General features: G+C 39.3%; 1 protein-coding gene across 4 annotated transcripts in view; it reads right to left on the bottom strand.

Annotated features, from left to right (window-relative positions):
- thrb (thyroid hormone receptor beta) overlaps window positions 1–24,828 on the bottom strand; it is a 102,450-nt gene that overhangs the window by 41,531 nt on the left and 36,091 nt on the right. For all 4 annotated transcript variants that reach the window (XM_030063369.1, XM_030063370.1, XM_030063367.1 and 1 more), the window contains exon 2: window positions 1,483–1,549. The gene's annotated coding sequence lies outside the window, so the exon portion shown is untranslated. The remainder of the gene's footprint in view (window positions 1–1,482; window positions 1,550–24,828) is intronic.

A 24,828-nucleotide genomic window follows, 5' to 3' on the forward strand; every position in this document is an offset into this window, starting at 1 on the left:
GGCAGATAGAAATGGGATATAATATTCAAAAACATGCTTTTTATTAGTATGTAACAGCAAGAAATGAAGAATCATAGTGTTTTCATCAAGTTAGAAAAAGTCTTTTTAATCTGCATAAAGCCCCAGGTCCCAGTTGCCATGTTGCTTTGCCATGTTTAGTGGCTCAGACAGGACAAACTGACCCAAAGTACACTCTTACGGGTGGCTGATGGAAAGTAGTTTGCTTTGTTTCTGACTGTGTCCATGTCCACTCGTACCTAATGCTACACCGCGGTAAGAGCAAGTGAGAGTAAAACACTGTTGAAGGAACGAAAACATGATCAAGCAAAAAGAGAAAGAGCCAGATGACAGACGAAAACAAGAGTCAATATCAGAACAGCTTTTATTTGACAGAAATCACTGAAGATGCCAAAAGGTTTTCAGAGAAACGCAGAAGTTGTGTGTTTTCTCCAGGACAGGTAACAAACCAACATAATTATTTTCTGCTTTTATTTGTGGTTGTGTATGATTTTTATGTAGTGGCACATTATGTGGGACATAAAATATTATACTCACTGCAGTTTATCTCAGAGTAATGATAATACCACAGGGACCTTACTGAAATTGAAAGTTGTTGAAAAGTTTTTGTTTCATTGATGTAAAATTCATAGTTGTTTTAAGAATGCCAGATACACAAAAAACTTCTCCCACACTGATGTTCAAAAAAGTCTAATATAATAGTCTTCAATATAATTTTATTTTATATGCAGGTGCTTCAACAACAATTTTCTGGCGTGATATTGATAAGAGGCAGTGTTTCCCCTAGGATTTTGGCTTTGGTGAGGGGGGATAAATTTTGGGGGTGCACAAACATTTTGGAGGGTGGGGACAATATTAATAAGTTGCTCAAAATAATATGCTCAGATTTGCACTCACCTATATTATATTAATCTATATTAATAGAATAGGCTCTGGTCGTGAGTAACAGCAGCAGTTGTGCTTGAAATGCCTGTGTCCATTTGACTTGGACCAGGAACACACTCATCTTTGTGATGATGATAGTCTGAATAACTTAGTAAAATGCCAAATAAAATTACCGTGTCACTTGTCTCAGATTGTGATGCCACGGTTTAGTGTAGTTGAGAAAGGTGGAATCAGTAGTGCCGTTTCATTGTGTTCTGCTTTGTAACCAGCAGATGCAGCTAAATCCTACACTGTTTCTTTAAGAGGAAATGAAAGTGAGCAGAATAAAGAGGTAACACCATCCAGACAGATAAGGATTTATCCTGGATCATTACCAAGATGTGGGCTTCATTACATTTACACCACAACGTGCGGCTGCTGAAGACACTCATCACCTGTGTGTGTGTGTGTGTGTGTGTGCTGCTCTGTCGCTGCAGCAGGGAGGTCTGGGAGACTGCTGTGTATTGGCCCACTTGCCTTTGGCAAGCAGTGAGCTGCTGGACTCTGACTATGTGGAACTGAGCAACATGAAGGTCTTACCAGAGGAAGTGGTGAAGTCCGACTCCAGGCAGTGCTAAGGAGCTGCAGAGCTCCCCCAGAGAAACACCTGTAACACACAAACAAGGTGAAGATCACAAGCCAGCCACTATTCATGGTTTTTCAAAACCAGTAAGAGATCAGGAAGGGTCAGAAAGTAAATACCGTGGCTACAAATATGTTCTTGTGGAATAAAAAAAATTCAAATCCAGGCAAATGTGGATTTGAAAATGTACAGACCTTTAATTGGTGGGGGCTACTGTATTAAACTTTTGAATCATGCATAAATTCAATTTGTGCACGGGGAAAAAGCCAATTAGCAAATGATCAAAAAAATTACTTGAACATTCATAAAAAAAATAATAAAAAAAACCTTGCCTGAATTAGCAGAAATATTTTAAAACATTACAAGAAAACTATATTCATAATTATTAAAATGATATATTTAGGCATCTGAAGACCTTGTAAAAAGGTTAAATGCTTGTGAAAGGCCTTTCACACAGGCATTTAACTCTTTGACCTGAAAATTAGAAATTAGTAAACAGTTACAAGGAAAGATAGATAGATAGATAGATAGATAGAGTGAGTGAGTGAGTGAGAAAATTGCCAGAAATCCCCAAAAAATAAAAATAAATTAAATAAATTTTGTTAAGAGGGTGAAATATTACATTTCAAAATAAAAGCCCACCCAGAGACTCCTGGGAGTTTATTGGTTAAAAATATTAAGATCCCAGGTATTTCTTAATAAGGTAATTTCCTGAGTGAACAGAATACATCTAGAGAAAATAAATATTTCAGGTTGAGTTATGGTTGGTTTTGACACCTTTGTGCTCCAGTCTTTAAGGCAGGATGTAGACAAACACTAGCTCTGGGTAAGATGACCCAGATGAAACATTACCCTCAGCAAAGCAACTCCCACAACAGCTTTATGAAGCACTCAGACCTAACCTCTGGTAATTGGGACATGTGGTTATGACCATAAATACTTCCTCAGCTTGCTGAAATTGGAGGAGAAATCCCACTATAAATTCCCTGCTTTCCTTAACTGGCATGAGTCAGTATGAAGACAAAGAAGCATCAAGCACAGAAAAACAGAAATGTGTGTTCAAATCTGATTAAACCTTGGTGTTTTGCCAAAGTCATCGGCTAGACTAAAGCTCATGACAAGATCTCACAAGACAGGACAGAAAAAAAAAAACACAACAGAAAACAGGAGGTGTTTTGATCGTCATGAAAGAGAGAAGGGAAAGCATTTGTTCATGCCATTAATTCAAGGCAGGACAGGGCTGGTCATTTCTCTCCAACAGACGGTAATCACTTGTAATCAGACTTAATGGGCACTCTAATGGGAATGGTTTTCCTCCCTTCATGCACTGTCTGTCTCAGTCTCACTCTTTCACACACTTCTCCACCCACAAACAGGCAAGCACGCGCGTGTGCGCACATACACACACACACACACACACACAAATAATTGTGTTACTAATTTGAGGAAATGAAATCTAACAATGCACTTCCATCTGAAAGGGAATAATTGTGACCACAACACTGTCAAGGCATAAGGATACGATATGATGAAGTCCGAATTGTATGTAAAAGATCAAATCATATTTGTTTTCCTCATGTTCTTCAGCAGTTGTGTGTACTATTAATATCTTCATATTTATGCATTTTTTATGCAGTTATTTCAAACTATATATATTTAATTTTTGGTACATTTCACATACAGCTCTCCTTTTCTTATTTTTGACTGTGCTGTCAGTTAAATGGTGTCCACACAAGGGGAGGATGCCCCTCCCTACAGCGTGGTAAAGGGGCTTGCTGCTGAATTCAAACATTGCAGGACAAGCCTGGAAGATGAACTGGAAGGCCAGCCACCGTCACCACACAGGGGACCACTGGCAAGATTCATGGCATCATCATGGCAGATCAATGTGTAACTGAGCATGATATTACCAACTGGGTATCTCTGAGGAACGTGTCAATGCATTCATCTGAAGCTACCTCCAAATGTCCAAGGTGTCAGCTGGTTGGGTCGTGAAGCTTCTTGAACTTGATCAGAGATGGATTTGGCACAACATGTCAAGGAAAAATGCGGCAAATTTTGAGGTGGATCTTGATAGTTTTTTGTGGCGATTCATGTGGATGAGAAGTCCATCACTTCCAACCAGAGACAAAAGATTCTCCACCACCAAGGAAAGCAAGACAGACATGTCTGCAAGCAATGTAATGGCCACCATTTTCTGGGGCGCAGAAGGAGTCCTGCTTGTGCACAACCTGGAAAAAGGGTCACATGAGTACTATATGTATCTCGTGAGATTGCAACAGGAGAAAATCATGAGGATTCAACATGGAGAGCTGACAAGAGGTTTGTTCTTCCACCAGAAAAATGTTCCAAAAAAATGGCCAAGGCTGCCATCCAGAAATGTGGATTCAAAGTGGTCACACATCGGGCCTATTCTCCAGATTTGGCACCCTCTGACTGGTACGTCTCCTGAAAATGAAAAGGTCTGTGGTCCCCATTTTGCCTCAAATGATGATTTTACTGATGCTGTAGACCACTTTCCAGGGCTTCGAGAAAGTGGCTTCTACAAACATGATTAACAGTATGAATGCAGTGAATACAACAGTGAACATACATCAGTGAATATATATTTGATATACTTCATTCATACACTCTCCTAACCATTTGCTCACAGATTCATTTACAGTAATACAATGTCAGCTAAAGAGCTAGCTGTAACACTGCTGACTGGCCACTCGTTGCCTAAGCAGTGCTGAAATCTGATCCAGTGGCTCAGGGCCAGATGGATCTTGTGCACAATTTCACTGTAGGTAAACCCATCTGGTTTCATGAAGTTAGTGATCAGTTCACTCATACAGTACTATACTGTATGAGTGATTTGATCAACATGCTGGAAGTGTTTTTGGAGGCAAGGAGGGGAATCTGCACTATTATCAGTATCATGCAACACAATCCATTTTGTTCTTTGATTCATGTACACCTCTATGGTCTCACTTGTCAGGTGACACAAGCAGCATATTTACATTTATATTTACATTTACAAAAACAAAAAAACTTTTCCACAAGTGGCAATTCCAGGGTCCAAGCCAACAAAGACCATTAGAAATTGAAAGCTTCAACAGCTTAATTAAAAATATCCACCAAAGTTTAGGGATGTTTTGACAAACTGCCATTAATTTATGGCCACATTTGTGCCAAATTTTGTGTAAACCAGATAAGGAGTTGAGACTTCTCAAAGTTCAAAATTTTGACCTCTAATAATACCGCCCCCATCAGGCTGACTGAGGTCCTATTTCTTGGGCAGGATTTGCACAAAATGTCCAATCAATGTGCAAAATTTTCATTGGAATTTGTGAAAACATTTATATAGAAGGAGAAAAATTAGCCCAAATACAATTGGGTTTCAGAGCTATTGTTTCAGCCGCAAACTCCAGTTCAATTCCAGTACAAAGTATTAAGTGTAGCTGATGTTAAACACATCACTGAAGGTCAACTGTGCATCAGCATGAGAATGCTGCCACAGACACTAGCTTTGCAATGCTCAAAATAATGCAAAATTCATGGACTTTTATTGGCGGGTAACAAGCTTAATCATCTTTGTGCAAATTCATTTGGCATTGGATAACATAACAACCATTTATTTATATGTAAAAGTTCCATATTAAAGCTTTAAGGATATCTGTTTAGTGAAGAAAAAGACGGAGATAGAGATGAAGGGAGTGTGTGTGTGGTTGTGTATGAGAGAGAGAGAGACAGAGAGACACAGAGAGAGAGTTGTGAAAAAAACACCCACTGATACACTCTGTTATTCAGTTTCCATGGTGATTGAGTTATATTTGAAAAAGTGACGCACATTTCCAGCATTCACTTTGCTGTTAGTCATCTTCATCTTTTTCCAGAGCAGCATGCTACAAGTATCAATAGCTTATACTGAGAAAATAATGTGATTAAATGAGTCGTTTGCTGTGTGGGGGGTTTGACCAATATGGGTTTTTGGATTGAAGCTGCCGAGAGCTGATATATTTTCTTTTACCAGTCTTTGTATTAGAGCACTTTTATGCCAAAAGGTTCTTCAAAATCCCAAATATTCAGTGCTTTCCCAAGCTTTTTCTTTATTATTTCTGTCAGCCTGTGAAACAGTACTTAGATGGCGAGAAAATGCTAGGGTTGCACAATATATCGTTTGCATTGACATGATTTGCACAGTCGCACTGCAAGATGTATGACGTCAAGTAGGGCAAATTAACTCAAGCACATAATGCTACAACTTTTTTGCAGCTTGATACAAAAGGAACACTGGCAAGGTTCTCATTTTCTCATGACTCGGCTACCAAAACAGCTGTCTGATGTAACTTAATTTTGTCCGATTTAAGGAATACTGGATACACAGAGTTCGTGTCTACCAACACACAGGCCCTGCATGCACAGTGATCAGTTCACTGTGTTCTCTGCTGAAGCAGTGCACATGATCAAGCCCCGGTAGTCACTGACCAATGAGAGTCGGAAATGAGAGCTGAATGTTTTGGTTGTTTGATAAATCGATCAAGAATGATCAAGGCGCTGGTTAAAAGCTATAAAGTTGTTTCATAAGCTTCATAAGGGAAACCGGTCCAACATGGTTTGTTGAGGGGTAGCAAAGGGCTGAACCAAGCTGAAGTCCGTTGAAGTAGGAGTGGGGGTTTTAAATTACCTCAATGATGCAAATTATGACTGTTAATTGTATATCTGTACATGAATAACATGCTGCAAGTATCTGGTGGAATTTCCTGTAATTTTTCATATTGAAATATATATCTCAGACAAAAAAAAAATCGCAGTGTCAGTTTTGTCCAATACTGTGCAGCCCAAGACAATACAACACTACACCGAAACCCAGGATAGTAGTGATTTAAAAAAAAATAAAAATACATTTTTGTGGATTGTGATTGGAATGATTCACTAGAATGAGTTTGGTTTCAACTCTTTCCATAGATAATCAGAGTAATATTGATGTGCATTTTATCTATCATATCATACTGACTGGCTGACTTTTTGGCTAATATCGGCCTAACAGAGCAACAAACCAAAATTTCAAATCTTTCAGCCTGTGTAGTATGACTTGGTAGAGTCCATCGACACTCCAGTGCTGCAGGCACTTGTAGTTTCACTGCTGAAGGTGAAATGACTGCAACAAAGAATGAAGGCTGAATATATTCACAGTGCACTTGGCAGTCTGGAGAGACATCCATGTGAGAGGACTGGATTGGAAAAGGAAAGGAAAGGTTAAGGAAAGCCAGTGTGGCTCGGTAGGGCAGGAACCTCCTCAGAAGTTTTTTTCCTTCAGGGGTGTGTCTACCAGTCTGTGGGACACCTAATGAAGGAGATGCATGCCAGCTTATGCCTGTGATCCAGCCATACGAGTCCCCACTTCAAGCTCCAGCATGATTAGTGCTATTTACTTTGCCTCCAAATTACCTTGTTATTACCCCTGCGACATTAGCACTCCATCTGCATGCTGCTAAAAGGCTTCCGAAATGGTGTGTTTATAAAGTGAAAGCTTGAGCTCTACAGAGGAACCTGTTAACCTGTTTAAAACCATATGTGGATCTGAAATGCAGCTATTAAAGCCAGTTATTTTTGAGAATGTTAGCTGGGGGGAGGTCCACCTCAGTGGCAGGAGGCTAACAGTTAGCATTTGGAGCATCCAGCCAGTATCCAGCACTCAGTAACAATGAGAGCAAGATAGAGTCACTACTGTCCTACAGAACAGCTGGAGGTAAGTGAAAGAATATCATTTTTTTTTTTTCCAAAATGGTTGAACTATCCCTTTAAAAGGTATAAAACTTTTTCCTGGTGCACTGCACAGGATAACCACACTGTGTACGTATGGGGGTTGACCAGTACAAGACACTTGACAATTACTTTGCCAGGTGCTAAACCTGCTGGCTTTCAAAACTCAATTTCTGGCCTGTACTTTGTTTTGGAACACAAACACACTCCCCACCCACTGGAGTTTCAGGAAATACACCCCCCACCACCACCCCCCACAAACAACTGGCATTTTCAGCTGTTAAACAATGGAGGCTGGTGCTGCAAGCAAGCAGTCAGCATCACAACACATTCACTTCTCAAGCCAAAAAAACGACAACGACAAAGCCCGTTATTATTCCAGCATTTAGTTTAGTGATCTATTACCGCTTTACTAGATGTTTCTTTTGGATCTTTTCTCTTATTTAGTATAATTTAAATATTTATCTATTTTTTGTGGTCTCTTCTTGAAAATCAACATAAAGAACACCGCCTGGATATAAGAATAAAAAAGGCAGATTACTGACAAATAATGGCACATGACATCACAAATCACAATGGTTTTCAGCTATAAAACCATTCCTTTAGCATTACTTTAAGGAGGATTTTCCTGTGCAATTCATGTGCTTTGTTGTTCCACCACCCCTCCTGATGATATCAAGGAGCATCTCTTACGTCCACGCAATTTATTTTTAAATGATTACTATCATCTCTGCTGGCTGTGTCCTTAAAATCTAGTGCGGTCTGCACTGTGAAACATGGTGAGAAGAGAAACATGATGCTCGCTGTGGATATGCCATATCGATGCAACGCAGTACAGTGCCACGAAACACAAGTGTGAGCACAGAAAACTACAGCACTGAGGGAAAAATGCATGTGTGTGTGTGTGTGTGTGCATGTGTGTGTGTGTGGACTGGGTTGCGACGGTACATGTGTGTTAGTCTTGAGAGATGATCTGCCGAAAAACGCATCTGGGAGAAGCACTCATGTGGAAAGCAACGCGCAACATCAGGATGCCGGATAAAATAAACAGTGGAGAATCGCCTAAAATGCATCAATGCATGAATCCCCCTGGCACCCCCCCCAAAAAAACCTCTTCCACCCCCTACAAATCCCCTCCCCCCCATAACCAATCTCCCTCTTCCCCCTCCTCCCTCCCTCTCAACTCGGCAGCCGCTGCTTTTGCCTCGTACGACCGAGCGAACATGGGTCAGATAAGGACAACGCGCCGGCTCGCAGACTGTTTGCAGCAACACAAAGTTTTTTTTTTCCCCTTTTTATTTCAACCACATGGACACTATTTCAGGGCCAGAATAAGGGGGTGGGGGGATGGGGTGGGGGGGTATGGGGGGGGTGTCTTTTCAAAAACGACAGCAACAGTGGGAGCTGAAAAGAAACCATTGAAAGGAGCGTATAAATGCAGCATCATAGTGTCTGCCTGCCCTCCCTCCCCCCACTCTCTCGACATCAAAAGTGTGCACCCATCCTGAGCCGACAGAGCTCCAGATCACTGCGGTGCATGCTGGGTAAGAGAGGACAACTCAGGACAAATGCAGGGACTTTAAGGATACTGCAGTAAGCTGTTCACAAAGGAAAAAAAGGGAAAAGATGCAGAGAGGGAGGGGAGGGGAACAAGACAGAAATAAATTCTGCCAGTATCAGTGAGAGATGGAGGAATTTCAAGTAACATTGCATTCTGACAAATAACGAAAAAAAAGAAAGTTTGACGCAGCGTTTCAGCCTTTTAGGTCATTATCTCTGCATTGATAAACAGAAAGGAAGAAGCCATTTTGGAATGATGCAAAGCGCTTTGATATGAATTGGGTTATTTAGAGAATCATTTAGTTCTATTGTCTCCGTCTGTGTTTTAATTTAAAATACAGGCTCTCTCTACTCTGTTATTTTATCCTGCAAAGAAGGTGAATCCTCATCGTACAGTAATATTCAGTCATTCAGCTCGTTGTTTACTGTATTTGACTGGAAAGGATGTGGTTGAGTTTCACTGGAAATGTGCAATGCTGTATCGACCGAGCTGCTGCACCCCTGGTGAAGGCTTGTGGTGTAACAAGAGCGTGTGTGTGTTTACATACAAGGGCATCTACAGATTTTACATAGCCAAAAGACCTGTAAGACCTTTTTAATGCCACTTCAATCAAATTAACAACCAAAAAAGAATAGAAAAGAAATAAAATAAAACAAGGTCAAACTAGTCTGTTTCTGATGGAATAATAAGACAGGATGCATAATGTATTACTAACTCTATATTCATCAAAAAGTGACAATGGAAAGAAACCTGTCACTAACACGGTGAAAAAAGCAGAGCTCTTACACATAGATTTAAAACAGTTGTGTATGTTTATGGGCTTAACCCTTCAGAACATGAGTGAATTCACTTGATTTCTTTCAAAAACATGGGAAAACATAGACTACAATCAGCAAATCAGCACAAACAATTCTGCAAAATACGCAAAATTTACAAACAATTATGAAGACTGTATTTGTAATTATTAAAATGATATATTCAAACATCAGATCAGTGAAGTAGTGATTGTGTTTAAATCCTTGTGAAAGCATTTCAGAGTTCCACACTTCATGATGCATTTCACAAGCGTTTAACCCTTTGAATCTTGAGCAAATTAACTGGATGTCTTTCAAAAACCTGGAAAAAAGTAATGAGCAGATTAGCAAGAAATGACCCAAAGATGTGCAAGAAATTAATAAAAAGTCACAAGATAAATACCAGAAAATGGCCTAAAATTTACTAGTAATTTTTACAAGTAAAAATTACAAGTAAATTACTGTAAAATGGCTAAAACAATTTGTAAAAATAAATCAATGAATACATAAATACAAAAAAATATTGTTATAATTATTTTTTCATGTAAAATATATTTTAGTATAAAAATTAAAAAATTACCAAGAACTACAGTGAATTTTGTTAAGAGGGCGAAATAAAACCTTTCAAAATAAAAGCCACCCTCAGGCTCCTGACTCAAAAGGTTAAATTCTGATGATTTATTTCAAGACTATTCCAGACTTTAAGGAGCTGCACACACGCCCTGATATGTGTGTGTGTGGATGTGTCCACATAACCTGTGTCGTATAACGACACCATGGCAGCACTGTGAAGAATGACCTTGCTTGTTGTGCCAGCCGACTCTCCCTCAGCCTTCACTCTGGCACACAACTGTCCGATGCCGAGGCCACTGCCAAGCCGGTAGCATAGAAACGACTGCTGGGCGGGACAGCGCGAGCTATATGAAAACCTGACCCCCGCGTAACCTCTATGTGTGTGTGCAGTGCTATTTGTAGTGTGTTAGTGTGTGAACTAGTTCACCGTGAGTGTTGGGAGTCCGTGCACGCAGCAGACAGGAAGCGCTACAGGGAATACATGTTCACATAGCCTGTGTCACCACTGATCAGCCTCTTTTCTTTCCTCCCAGATGTGACGGCAAGGTTACCAGCATCCACGCTGAGGCTGGGCCGGGGAACTCCCCCTGCAGCAAGCCAACAGTACAGCAACAACCTGCATCAGGCTCCAGTCATCACAGTCAAGCCATTAAAAGGTGTTTTTTAAACATCATCATATCATTGTCAAATTAACTGTGACACCTCGGTGTAATTACCTAAACATCTAAGAGCATGGCGGAGACGACTGGTATTCTCTTTCTCACACCACTGGTGTGGTTATTGCTGATGTTTTTCAAAACTAAAGATTTTGTCTGTCCTGTAGCATGACATGACTACAACCTATCTGCAAGGAGTTGATAGAGCTTTTTATGACTACGACTAACTCAAATATAATGATAAAAAAAATACAATGTGACATGTAGCACCTTTAACAGAATTAGAAATACCCTTAAATTATTTTTTGAAGCGTTACCTTATATCTAAATGTTTCTTTTACATTTGTTGATGAAAAAGAATCGCAATAACTCATCAATTACACAAAAACCAAAGACTAGGTTTTTATCTATCTGTTTTAGGCTACGATATAAAATTGGAAAATCTGTGCTGAAACAGCTAATTCCCTAGAGTCAGAAAGAAAATATAATTTATGTTCACTTGAGGGCGCAAATTTTAGCACACTGTGATACATTACAAGCAGATAATAAACCATTAGAAGGAGGGATAAAAGTCAATCATCAGAAAATGACATTCAGTTTAATATCATGTAATTAGCTATACAGCCAATCCACAAAGAGTTCCTATATCATTTGCTTTCTCATGTAGCTCTGTTTTAATCTTATACTGTTTTACTTACTTCAGCTCTTCTGATGGAAACACATTTACATTTGATATTTTTGTGACATCTGAAAAGTGTGCTTAAAATACACTGGATATTTATAATGTGCACAGCATATCTTTTTTAAAGATGCATAGTGTAAACATGCAGGGCTTTATTTATGACAGATTCAGCCTATACCAATACCCAGCAAGAGGCTGCCTACTCCTGGTGCAGATTTAAAAAAATGAATTCATAAAGTTAACTGATTTGAGGAACTTTTGTTTTCCTGCAAAAATGCCAACAGATCCAAGGCCTGGAAATATAGCAGAATGCACTCAATTTGATCAATCACATCTGGAAATTTTTCCCATTAGCATTTTTGTAAAAGTAAACTGAGCCACCTCAGAATACAAATCTCAAGAGAACCAAAAGGTTTGGCCATTTTTAGCAAGACACGAAGAGAGTTTCCTTTTTATTTTTGATTTTCTGAGTGCATTTACAGTACACCAAAATGATATATTTGTGATACTCAAATGGTCTTCTGAATTGGATGATGTTAACAACATCCCATTTGCAAAGTAACCATCATAACTTCTTTTTGCAAAAACGCAGTTAAGCTCCCTGATGTACATATCTATTTAATCGGGTTAGTCACACTGCAAATAACAAATCTCTTTTCAGAAGAGATGGGATGGAGAAGTCAGCACCATGACAAATAGAGCACATTCAGACAAACAAGAATGTACAAAAGCAAATCACAACCTAAACAAGGGAAGAGCAAAGTGAAAGTTTGCTGCTTAAGCACTGGAAAAGGCAGAAGTCCAGTTGCAAACCAACAGTATCAGAGGCCAAAGCCTGTATAAATCTTGGCCAGACAAGGCACAAACAGCCTCTTATTAAGCCTGTCTCAAGACTGTTCATAATCCCTTTAAACTCACCATGAGAGACCCACTTTTTCAGTTTCAAATTATTTTGCAATGAGCTCTATAAAGAGTGAGCAGTGTATACAGTACAAGCCTACTTCACTACTAATTTTATGGACCAATACCATTTATAATAAACTATAAACAGTAATCCACATCAGGTTTTTAAGCACTATTATGGCACTCATAGTGAGGAAATACACCTACAATGTGTGTATGCAAGAGTATTGTATTTCTGAATGGAATATGAAAATGCATTTCACCAGCTTATCCCAGACAAGACCTTAACTGGGGTATTATCTATTATTCAGAATACAGTGTGTATGTAAACACAGTCCCTGTAAGCTAAATGCGCATTATACAGTATCTGAGCAATAACACAAAGTAGCATTGTATTCTTGTAACAGAACGGTGCTGTCTTGAAAATAAAATTGGAAAGCGATCTTGTAATCCACCACCATTATGTGGCTGTTTGAGTGATTTTTTTTTTTTTTTTTTTTTCCCCAGTAAGAACCACTTATGCTTCTAAGTATTACACTGCATCATGGTAGCTCTGCATGAACAGAGATTTGCAGGTTTAACAAAATTTTCAAAAACTGACCTTTGGACTTGGATCACTGACCTTTAGGGGGTGGCCAGAAAGAGATTCTGTATCTGTCAGATCTCATGGTCTAAGACAATAGGCCTTTTCAACCAATAAGGAACTGGTTCCATTCCAGTTTGTGAACCTATTTCGGACCTGTTCTGAGCACTCTGATCAAAAATAAATGGGTTCAGTATCTGAAAAGTTGGTTTACAGCTGGAAGCAAAAAATAGCAGGACCTGAAGTGGGAACCATGACGACAAGAGCAGGGGTGTATTATTCTACAGGGAAAGATGTAGATGATGAAGAAATCGAAGAGCGTGCAGTGGTCTGCCGGGGAAACAAAATATTTCTTTTAATTTGGACATTTCTGAGTATCAGGAAAAGATTAAAGAGAGTACTGGAAAAGGTCATTTGCATCGCAAAATTGCTGAGAAGTTGCTGAAAGTTGGCTTCATTAGAACACAGAATCTAATAATCACCAAGCTGAAAAACTGAAAGAGTATAGAGACTCCAAAAAGGACAGAGTGAAAAGTGGCAGTGGATGGGGTAACATGGGAGTATTATGAACTCCCCAACAGCATGCTGCGCCATATAGACCGGCAAACCAGCAGACTGAAGGTGAGTTCAGCCACAGCAATATGGTACATGATGTTCTGACCAAAGTCTTGGGACCAAAAGAATGAGGTGCTAAATGCAATTTTGCATGAATCTGAGGAGGAAATAACTTTCTCCATTTTTTTTTTTTTTTTTTACACATTTTTTTGGACTGCACTACATGATCCAATAACTGTTCATCAGCCTGCTGGAAATGGCCAAAGTGGAGCTTGGCTTTTTTCTACACTGTACATAGAAAAGCATATGTATATATTCTATATACATCCATGTTCCAGTGTCTCTTGATCTGCACTGAAAAGCACTGTAAATAGCTTATTTGTACTGTAAGAGCTAATTTCGGCCATTCATCAGACGCATAGTTCCACTTTTACAAGGCAGTAACAACCATAATAAAGCTGCAGGCAGACACATTAAGATTTAGGCCAAGTTGTGAACTATATAATATAGTGAATGATTCACCATCGAGGCCATTGAAAAAAAATTAAAGGGACAGCCTACTCATTAAAAAATACCAGACACTAAGAAAGACAAATAAAATACTGTCTTTTATTTTTCAGTCTTTTGAGTTTTCATTCTAGCCATTTTACCAAATCCCACAAAAACACAATATATAACCGATGAAGCAAACTATACACACAGTACCCCAATTCAGATGGCCTTAAACCACTAAAGGCTGGGTCTGGGAGGGTTTTCCTCTCCCTGGTACACAGCAGCCCAGTTCTCTACAGTAAACACAAGGTTTTCCCAGGCAGCCAGGCAAGGGAAGGAAAGAGAAGAGGCAGGATGGCTGCATGCCTGCCAGGACCATGGCAAGCCCTTGGACACACAAGATGTTTCTTGGCAGGCATGCAGGAAGCTGGATCCATGCTGATGCATTCCAGGCAGTCCAAACAGGGAGAAATACAAGAAAACAAAGACAAAAGAATCAACAAGTAAAGTCAAATTAGAAGAAAAAACTCAAGATGACAAAATTTCCACTGCTTTCAAAGGTTATAATCTTTCTAACTCCAACAAGCAAACAGGTTACCCATAGGCACCCTAGAATTATCTCCAAAACTGCTCCTTTGATTGGTCGATTTCCATGTCTCTGGGGTTGAAACCTGGATACCACATTGGCACAACCCTCACTACCTGGGAAGCCTGCCAGACTTGAGCAAAAAACACAAAACAAAACAAAAGCCACACACACACACACACACACACACACACACATACAGACACACACATATAGTTAAGGTCCTAATGTTTAAAAGTACACTCTTTCTGGACAGCCGCAGTGTTTTCCATGCAAGGAAGATGGAAACTTTAATCGTACAAGCCTTATAAACAAATGCTATATCATATTTACAGTGTGAACCCCAAACCAAATTCCTTGGTTTCTGGATATATTAAGATTCAGTATGAGGTCATCTTTCCCCATCTGTCCCATAGAAGCTCATCTCCACCCCACAGCTGGAACTTGTGCTCTCTGGGAGAACCAACGGCAAAATCAGCTTGTCCTGCCAGCAGGGCGGGGAACAGACAATGAGGCACAATTCCCTATGGCTGCCCTGTCAAGCTACATACTACAGCAAACTCAGTTTTAAATTAAAATTCTCATTAAAGATAAAAAATAAACCTTACTGTCTACTGTTCAGGAGCAGAAGCATGTCATGAGAATACCACCTTCCAGCAAAATTAATACTGTACAGTGGATCACAGTCTCACTTTATCCTGGCTATTTCCCCAACAGATTACCTCTGAGGTGTGCTGAAGTCTGCCAGTGCAGCATGAAGATCCAATGAGAACGATAAAGCCGGTTTACAACACACTTGGTGACTTGACTAATTAAAAAAGGGATTCTACTCCTAGCCCAAAAGAGAAGCTATTCATTTGTGGGCTTTTGAACCTATATACAGTTTCTTACCGACGCCTGCATTTACACTTAAAACTATTAAGCACTGGTGTGTATCACAGTCTGTTGCAACAATAGAGTACAGGATACAAGAATCTGAGGGTAACAAAAGTCAAGAGTGGGCAAGCTCTTAAGAAACTAGAATGTTTGGTCACTCACGACTGCGTGGGTGTATCCCCTACACGAGCTTCCACCACAATAGTTTTCGTCAAAATGTTTAACACCTAGCAGTTTATGCAAAATTACTTGCCAAAAATGAGAAGTGGGACATTTTGCCCAAATTTGTTTATTTAGGTTTGAAATACATTTCAATATGTTATTTGAAAATAAAGTGTATTTATTTACATTCTACTCATTTAGGTAGACAAGTATACACTCAGGGGTAAATGATTTAAAATGATTTGGTATTGTAGTGTTATGTGTGTGTGAGTTACATCACTTGTATGGGTGAAAAGCAGACCTGACACACTTAACTTTGCAGAGGGATCACAGACATAATGGAGAAGCTATAAAGGTACAAACTGAGGGAATAAACTCCTTGTTACTGAATAGTACCTTACAACTGTGGCCACTTTTGACCTCTAGTACGCTCACAAGCATTGTGTCTCTGTGTAAGGGTAACTGCATCTACTAAGGCAATTCTAGGGGTGGACTCAAATCATGAATTTGATTTGATTTGTGATACAGGGTTCACAGTTCACTATTATCACAATATTTTGAATAAAATTTGAAGTAAGAAAAAAATATGATTGAAAAAATTATGTTTCTAAATTTCTGTAGCATAACCAGTGCAAAACAATGTCTTTTCTTCTTGTCTTCAAAAAAACAATGCAAAATCACAAGGACAGGACATCCTCAATCTCCATGTACTCCAGGCTTAATCTTTTTGTAGTCTTACTTTATTTTTCTCAAATGATTGGCTGTGAGCAAGATACACAATACCCGGCTCCCCCAAAACCAGTGAATATTTTAAATACTTTTTTCTCATTTCTGACCACTAATGTATATATTTTTTAGATTATAGATCAGTGTTTCCTTACAACCAAGTTGAGATCCTGCTGAATACTGTAAAACTCCAATTTAAAGTTGGGTCAGTCACATCAATACAGTTATACATCAGGCTATTTAATCTAGTCACCTCTGCTCGCTGACAGATAATATCAGCCTCTGACACTTTTTACAGCGCATGAGCAGCTGGTGGCTCTCACCTGGTTCATGTTTTATTGCAGATTACACAATTTAAAAAGTGATTCCAGTAGGCTAATATGTAAGCAATATTTTTTGTGACAAAATTTGGGATTCAGAGAGTTATGTGAAGCATTACCTACTGTCAGTTCTTTTTTCGTCCAGGAAAGGCATTTATCTGTTTTTGAAAACAAACTCTCCATATATTGTTTTACCCCCATCCCATTCTGACAGTGCATGGTATCTGTTAGGTTGCCAGTATTTCCAGTGGTCCTCATTTTTCCTAAGGGCGCTCAGTCTTGGCTTGCATGTGATGTGCTTTCATGCTGCTTATGGCCAGAGTGCCTCCTGTACTGTCCTGACATTCCCCAGTTAATTAATTCAATTAATTGCACATCTGCAAGTTCTAAAAAAATGTTTTATTCATTCCCTACTGCAGTATATTTTTAGTGCATTTTTGTATATGTGTTTTACTGTCATACTGCAATGCCAAGTATCTTACAAAAAACAAAACAAAAAAAAAAAACAAAAACAAAAACAGCTCTTCATTCTCAGTCGACTGCAGAGGTCAATGACTGATGATTTGTCGTGTTGTCTTTGAGGGGTTAGCATGACAATCGCAAATCCATAGTATCAGAATTATTTGATGATACAGTTACAAATAGCTTGAAGCAGACATTATGAACTAAAAAAAAAAAAAAATGCATCATAATACTTTGGGAGTCATGGGACACCCCAGTGGCTCACCTGGTACAGCATATACCACGTATTGAGGCCAAATCCTTACTGCGGTGGCCTCGGTTCAATTCCAGTCTGAGCCCTTTGCTGCATGTCATCCCCTCTCACTCCCCTGCCTTTCCTGTCTCTCTACTATCACTTTCAAATAAAGCAAAATGCCAAAAAATAAAAAAAAATAATGCTCTCAAAGTCAAGCTAGCCTAATCGTCCTCTCTGCTTGCATTGGACAGAACACCACATCAAACCCAAGTGGAGCAACCCAGGTATCTCCAGGTTGTATTCAGGAATGAACAATCGCAAAATTACAGCCATTACAGCAATGCAAGTACTGTAATGGACTGCAGTGGGGAAGAGAGAGCTGATACATGAAGCAAAGCTTTCCCCTCACCAGTTGATCATCATTTCAGCCTGTACCCGTGGTCCTGTGCTGTGGTGTGACTGAGAGAAGGAGAATACTTGAGGTGTGCCAGGCTTGACTGATATCCTGACTGAGAACATGCTAGAGGGACTGCTTGTCCTGGCTGGCCTGGGAGTGGCAGGGGAAGCCCAGGGAGGACCTGGAGGAAGTTGCTGGGGAAAAGGATGTCTGGCCTGCTCTGTTCATCCTGTTGCCACTGCAACCCTGACCTGGATAAGCAGCTAGAAGTTGGATGGATGGCCGCAAGGGTCAAACCGCCTGCTGAAATCTGACAACTTAATGTTTCCTTTTTCAATATCAACACACACACACACACACACGCACACCTCACAGAGCACACTAGGAACTTTTTGTAGAATCACTAGGGTCCACTTTTCATTCTGGTACACATTCAAACAAGTACGCAGCCTTTGTCTGAATAGAACAGTTAAGTTGATTTTTCTGGAAATGTCTGCTTTTTTATACAGTCATAGTGGAGAGAGACAGGAATGACAGGGCAGAGAGGATGACATGCCGCAATGGGCAGGGGCCAGATTCAAACTCAGGCTCCTGAGGCTAACTTAGCCTCAGCAGCACAGGCTACCTGCACCACACGGTGAGCCACTGAGGTGTCCCATAGAATTTAACAGATAAAACTGGTTTGTCTCATTACTTTGTCTTCTAAAGTCACTATGGGGTGCTGTAAAAAGTAAAAACAAGTTATGTCAATATGAGGAGTGGGCTCAAATTATTTTGTGCTGGGGTTGCTGGGGACAAAATATGCAAATGACTACCCGAAATGACTGTAGCCACAATTTGCCTATCAAGACAGGTTTTCAAGACTAGAGAGCACTGCTGACAGATTGGGCAGTCGGCATGGAAGATCTTCCATTGCGTGATGGTTAAGGATTTAAATCTCTGGCATAGCAAGCCATGTTTGATTTTTGTGACTCACATAAGAATTAGCACCGATGCCCATGCGTGATGAACTGGCCAACAACATTTGCAACAGTCAACAAGCAATTAATTGAAACATGTTGAATATGTTTAAAAAAATTTCAGATAGTTCTCAAATTGAATCACCAACTAGTGAGTCAAGTATCATTATGCAAAAGATTCACCCCTGTTGTCAGTAGTGTAGCACTCATGACCTATTGTTCATGGGTTAAAACGTCCAAAAGCACCAGTATGGTACGGGAAAAAAAAGCTTAAACGCTCAGGCTTTTATAGTTAAATACCCGATATAAATATAAACAAACAAGGACAGTGATTTTGTTTTGTGAAAAACTGCCACACACCAATTTTAAATTTTAAACCATAAACAGGAATAAAGGCTGAGTCTAGAAGTGGCAGCAACAACAGCCAATTCTCTGAACCTGTAGGAGGCTAACACAGGCCAGGGCAAGAGGTCAGTGTCACTGTTGCACTGCATTTTCCAACATGAAAACTCTGTTTTCATGGCAATACAATGTATACTATCTTTAGTCATTTCCATGAGTATCACTCTCTCCCTCATGTAATACAGTACAAAAGCACAGAGAAAACAGTGAGGAGGAGTGACTGCATCTCTGTCCACCCACAGTGTTAAAACACACTCTCCCTCGGGTGCAGAATGATTTGGACCTCATGGTGATTGCCCACTACATTATCCTGGAAGTGGATGAAAGCTGCAGACAAATCTCCTTTAGGGGGGGTTGCACAAGTGCACAATCTGGTTAACTGGAAGAGGAAGACACTAGATTAAAACTAGAGAGGTAAAAAATGATTCCAAATCCTTTCTGCTCTCAGCAGGCATTATGGACAAGACACGCCTTGGTTAGCTGCCATATTTTTTTGGCTTTATTTTGTTTTGTTTTTTGAGATGTAAATGAGTGCCCCTAAATCAGACCTACATACCAAAAATGGGAGGTTTTGATTCATTTCAGCCCAGCAAATAAAAGCATCACATTAATGTCATGAAGGGTAAAATGAAAGGAGACGGGACACACACTGTGATTTGGCACCGTCACTGCGTGACTGTGTGAAAGACCTTAGCAAGGAACACAGCGGTGGTATTTACAGAGCTATACACTCGTCTGCTCTTGACAACAAACAGGGAATACACTGTGTACGTGTGTCTGTGTGCCCCAAAATGTGCAAGCAACTTTTAAAAGGTGAGGCATTGAGCTGTGGTCACAGTTTGATCCACATCTGGCAACAGCATATGTGCAATTCCTAACCATTCAACCTCAGGCAAAGGACAGAAATAGGCGACGACACACACAGTCTGCCTCTATCTCTTTAGTATTATTAAGTTGTTTTACTTTATATTAGAGCAGGAATCAACCAATACTGATTCTTCAGTGTCAAAATTTACAGTATTAGAACGCTAACACAAACCTCGATTTGAATCAACAAAAGTTTAATTTAACTTTATTAGTAGTGAAAAAAAAGAAAAAGAAAAAAAAAAAGAAAAAATAACAAAATTACCATGCAATGTTTTTTTTTTAATTACAAGAAAACTACATCAGTAATTATTAATTTTAGATATTTAAACATGAGATCTGAGATTCAGGATTGACATCAGATAATTTATATTTAAATGCTTGTGAAAAGCAAATAAATATTGGCCCAAAATATCGGCCCCGATAATCAGTTCCTATTTTAGACAGAAGCCAAATATGCAAGAAGACATGGAGACAGGACATGATGAGGATAACATCATGACAGGCTTACAAAAATACAAAACAGATGCTGGCTCTCAAGATTTGGCATTCAGCAAAAACTGCATTAAATGTGGGGATACACAGACACACCCTCCTATTGCCACCATAAGTGGGGTTAGGCTAAAACTTGCACCAGACAGCTGCATGCATGGTGAATAAAAAGCTCCAGCCCCTGTCACAGTGACAGGGTAAAGGGAAGGTTACTGTGTAAAATCCTATAATCTTGCTCCAGTCGAGCCAGCAACAGGCTTTTGCCTCGCTGCAGCACACAGCTGAATGATTAATGTGGATACACACGCAATATATTTCCAGAAGTGCTACAAAGTGTAAGCAGTAGGAGGTCTTGACATATTTACAGCAACAGAAACCAGCCAAAGCCATCACTGCCATCACCTTCATTTCTGCTAGATTCGTGTATTATACAACAAAGTGGGACCTCGGCACTGACACACGCCTTGCAGACGCTGCAGTGGCTGGAAATGGAGACTGAAGTCAGTGGGTTGGACCAATACAAGCTTCTGAGAGCTGATGTTTTTGGATTGAAGCTGCTGAAAGCCGAATAAGATGTTATTTTGTGCCAATATTCAGTGATGTTAAAATAAACAGTTTTCTTTTCAACAAAAAAGAAGAAGACACTGTGTTCTCCCAAGAATTTATTAGGGAGGACGTTGGCAGGGTGCAAAAAAATCTCTTGCAACCTTACATCTGCTTCAACTCGGATTCAAAAAAAAAAAAATGAAGGCAGGAACAAGAATTCAAGAGAGCAAATGGCAGAGCTAAGTATTAAAACCCAACATGCTGCAGCCCTCTTCGTCAAAAATATATTATATATTCGTATAATATATTGGGGGGGGGGCTCTTAGGTGTTTTGTCACTGAATTTGATCTTGACAGGATGGAAAAGGCTTATAATAACATTCATTCAGCCTCGAATTAGAATTAATTCATGTTAAGTGCGTCCCGTGGGAAACCAGTAAAATACTGATTAATTCTACAATAAATATGTAATCATTCAAACTGCATCATATCCAACATACCACAGTTGAACACAATGACTCCAAAACTCCATTAAAAGCCAGTGTCAGTTTGACACAGACCCTGGTTTAAGTACTTTGAAACAATCTCTTCCTTTTTCTTGAGGTCACAACTCCCATCTGTGACCATTTTGCATCCTACACACTATAAGCATCCAGAGTCTTTGGTTATCCTTTTGGATGCAAAATGACATGATGAATGACAAGTATTTTTAGTGGCTGAAGAAAACAGTCAAAAGGCAGAACTAGCTGTGCTGAGCGTGAACAAAAATCTGAACAACCAAGGGCAAAAAGAGGGTTAAAACAGCCCCGAATAAATACCATGAAGCCAAAAGAGAAAAAGAGTCATGTTGAATGAATCAATGAGCTATAACGTGTTATTAGAAAGCGTCCTCTCTGTCTCTGCCCATAGCTTAATTTAAAAGGAGTGACAAACCAGCAGCACCTTCCCCTCTTGCCTGCCTACAGGCCTACACAACATGTGCAGTGACGCTGCAGCCTCTGGGATCCCAGCATTTGGAAAATTCTTCCACAATATGCCCCTCTGCCTCTATTTACTTCCGTCACTCTCTCGGCCTCCTCTCTCTTCCTTTCCCCCCTCTTTATCTCCTGTGCTTGAAGGCAATCCAACCTCCAAGCAGCACACATTTTTTGGCAGGCGTCGTAATGTGTGTGTGTGTGTGTGTGTGTGTGTGTTGTTGTTGTTGTTTTTTTTTTTTCCGAAGTACTGTAGCCACATTCTGCATTTTTCTTATGAACAGCTTTTGTTTTTGAGACATCTCTTGGCATTAGCAGACGCAGTGTGGTGGTGGGGGCGGCCTTTGTGCAGCTCTCTTTTACTAAAAGTGTATATCAGTAAGTGTTCCAGACCAAACTGTTTTGAAACAGGCTGCACCAGGCAAACAGAACAGAGCTGATCTAACACATTGGATAGACATCTAACAGATGAACACTGATTCAGCAGGAGAGGAGCAGGTCACACATATACTGTGTTATCTGTGCAGGATACATGCAGAGTCATTTCATCATTACAAACTAGACTCCATTCGCACTGTAGCTCAAAGTGACCGATTCAGATTTTTTTTCCCCTCACATGTGACACACTGCTCATTTCTAGTAGGCATGAACAGCAAAAAACTGCTTGGAGCTGAATCTTTTCAGTTCTAATGTGCACCTCAGGGACACTGAGGTGTCTGATCATGAGGCTGGTGAACTCCATATAATGTGCATTTAAGCCTGTGAAACCCAGCTGCCTGTGGGCGGGCTTTCATTTTGAAGATTTTTATTTCATCCTCAACAAAATTTACTTTTTTTTTAAACTTTTATTTGTAAGTTTGTGCTAATTTCCCAGCCTATTTGCTTTAGTTATTAGTATTCTTCTTCTTCTTTCTCATCTTCTTCTTCTTCTTATTGTTGTTGTCATTATTATTATTGTTATTATCGTTATTATTATTATTATTATTATTATTGTCATTATTGTCATTATCATCATTTTATTACTGATTTTCTTGTAATTTGTTATACAAATATTTGGCCGCTTTCTTGTTTTTTGTTTTTTTTTTCTGTTGTTGCTCATTTTTTTCTGTAATATTCCTTCTTTTTAATTTTTTTTTCTCCTGTAATTTTGTAGTCATAGTAATTTTCTTGCCTTTTATCAAACTTTTGGATGATTTTGTGCTAATTTTTCTTGCAATTTAATTTTAAGTATATAATGTTTTGAAATCCAGTCAATTTGCTCAGGTTTCAAACACTAAAATCAGAATCTGTCAGCAGTGCCCTGACAATAACCAATCCTTACATCATTCATTTGAGACAGCTGTCATCATTTTGGCACTACAGCAGCATTAGGATGCAGCACAATGCAACACAAAAAGAAAGAAAGCCAAACAGCAACTCGGTGCTCCGACAGCTGCTTCAATTCAGTCAAAACTGCATTGCCATATACCGGAAATGAAAGGTGCTGACACAAACAGACAAAGCATATAGACAGAAAGGCGGCTACAATGTTGTTTGCTAATGTGTTGCTGTCAGTATCAGATATGGGTTGCATCCTAGAATAGATATGAACAGTCAAGCAAAAACAATCAGATACGAGCAGGAGCTCTGAGCTGAGTAGGCCTGCAGTGTGAGCCACGCAGCACCGCATTACATATTCAGAGCAAAAACTGTGGAAACCACAGAGGCTTGAGCGTGGTGGAGGAGGTCGAGGGATCTTGGTCAAACAGCTGAGCAGTAAAGAGGCTTCCAGACGGAGCAGCAGACTGCTGACTTGGTTTGGTCTCCCTGGAAATCCTTCATCTGCTTTAAGCAGGACCACGCTTGTACTGTTCTGCTCCCAATCCCGGCTAAGCATTCATAATCATAACTTATAAGCTTCCATTGCCACAGAGCACAGATTTTGCTCATTACAAAAGGTACAATACATTCAGATTACTTTCATCCTTGATTTAATATTGGCAAAAAAGTATACCTATTTTTATAACTATAACAGTATGCATTACATAACATTTATTGTATTCATTTATTTATTAAATTGATTTATTAATGCGCTTAAGCAGGGCTATAACATATACTGAACAAAAATATAAACACAACAGTTCTGGCTCCACATATGATAAGCTTAAGTTACACTCCTCATCATTTTCACATAAAATTGTATTTCTTTTGAATGTTGTGCACAAATTTGTTCACAAGCCTGTTACTGCGCCTTTTTTTCCACCATGAATTGGTTTCAGACTAATAATTTTCTTATATGAAAAGTAACTAAGTAAACCTTTTAAACTGTTTCACGCTGCATTTTTGTTTAGTATACATTAAAAAATGAAAAGAAATATGTTATTACATTATCACACAGATAAGCATCAGAAGGCCAGCTACACTCTTGACTACACTTGGTCATGGGATTTAAGAGCATAAAGATCCTTCCCTTTGTTGGTAGTAATAAGGTCAATTTAAGCAGGCTCATAATGACATCATAAATTCCCCCCAAAAAAAATTGCAAAGAAATTGATAGCTGGTATTTCATTTCATGGTGAAAAACATGAAAACTGTCAAATGTATTCATTTCAAACATTTAAGATAATATTAGTAGTCATAACCAACAAATTTTTGCTTAATTGTGCGGTATTGATTAATTTTATAATAAATATCCAGCTGTATTGTATCCATCATATCCACAGTGACTCACTAAATCCAGCCCCATATATCAGCCCTTTGAAAAACTGTAACACAAA

Source organism: Myripristis murdjan, chromosome 11 (genome assembly GCF_902150065.1).
Source record: "Myripristis murdjan chromosome 11, fMyrMur1.1, whole genome shotgun sequence".
Classification (NCBI taxonomy): Eukaryota; Metazoa; Chordata; class Actinopteri; order Holocentriformes; family Holocentridae; genus Myripristis; species Myripristis murdjan.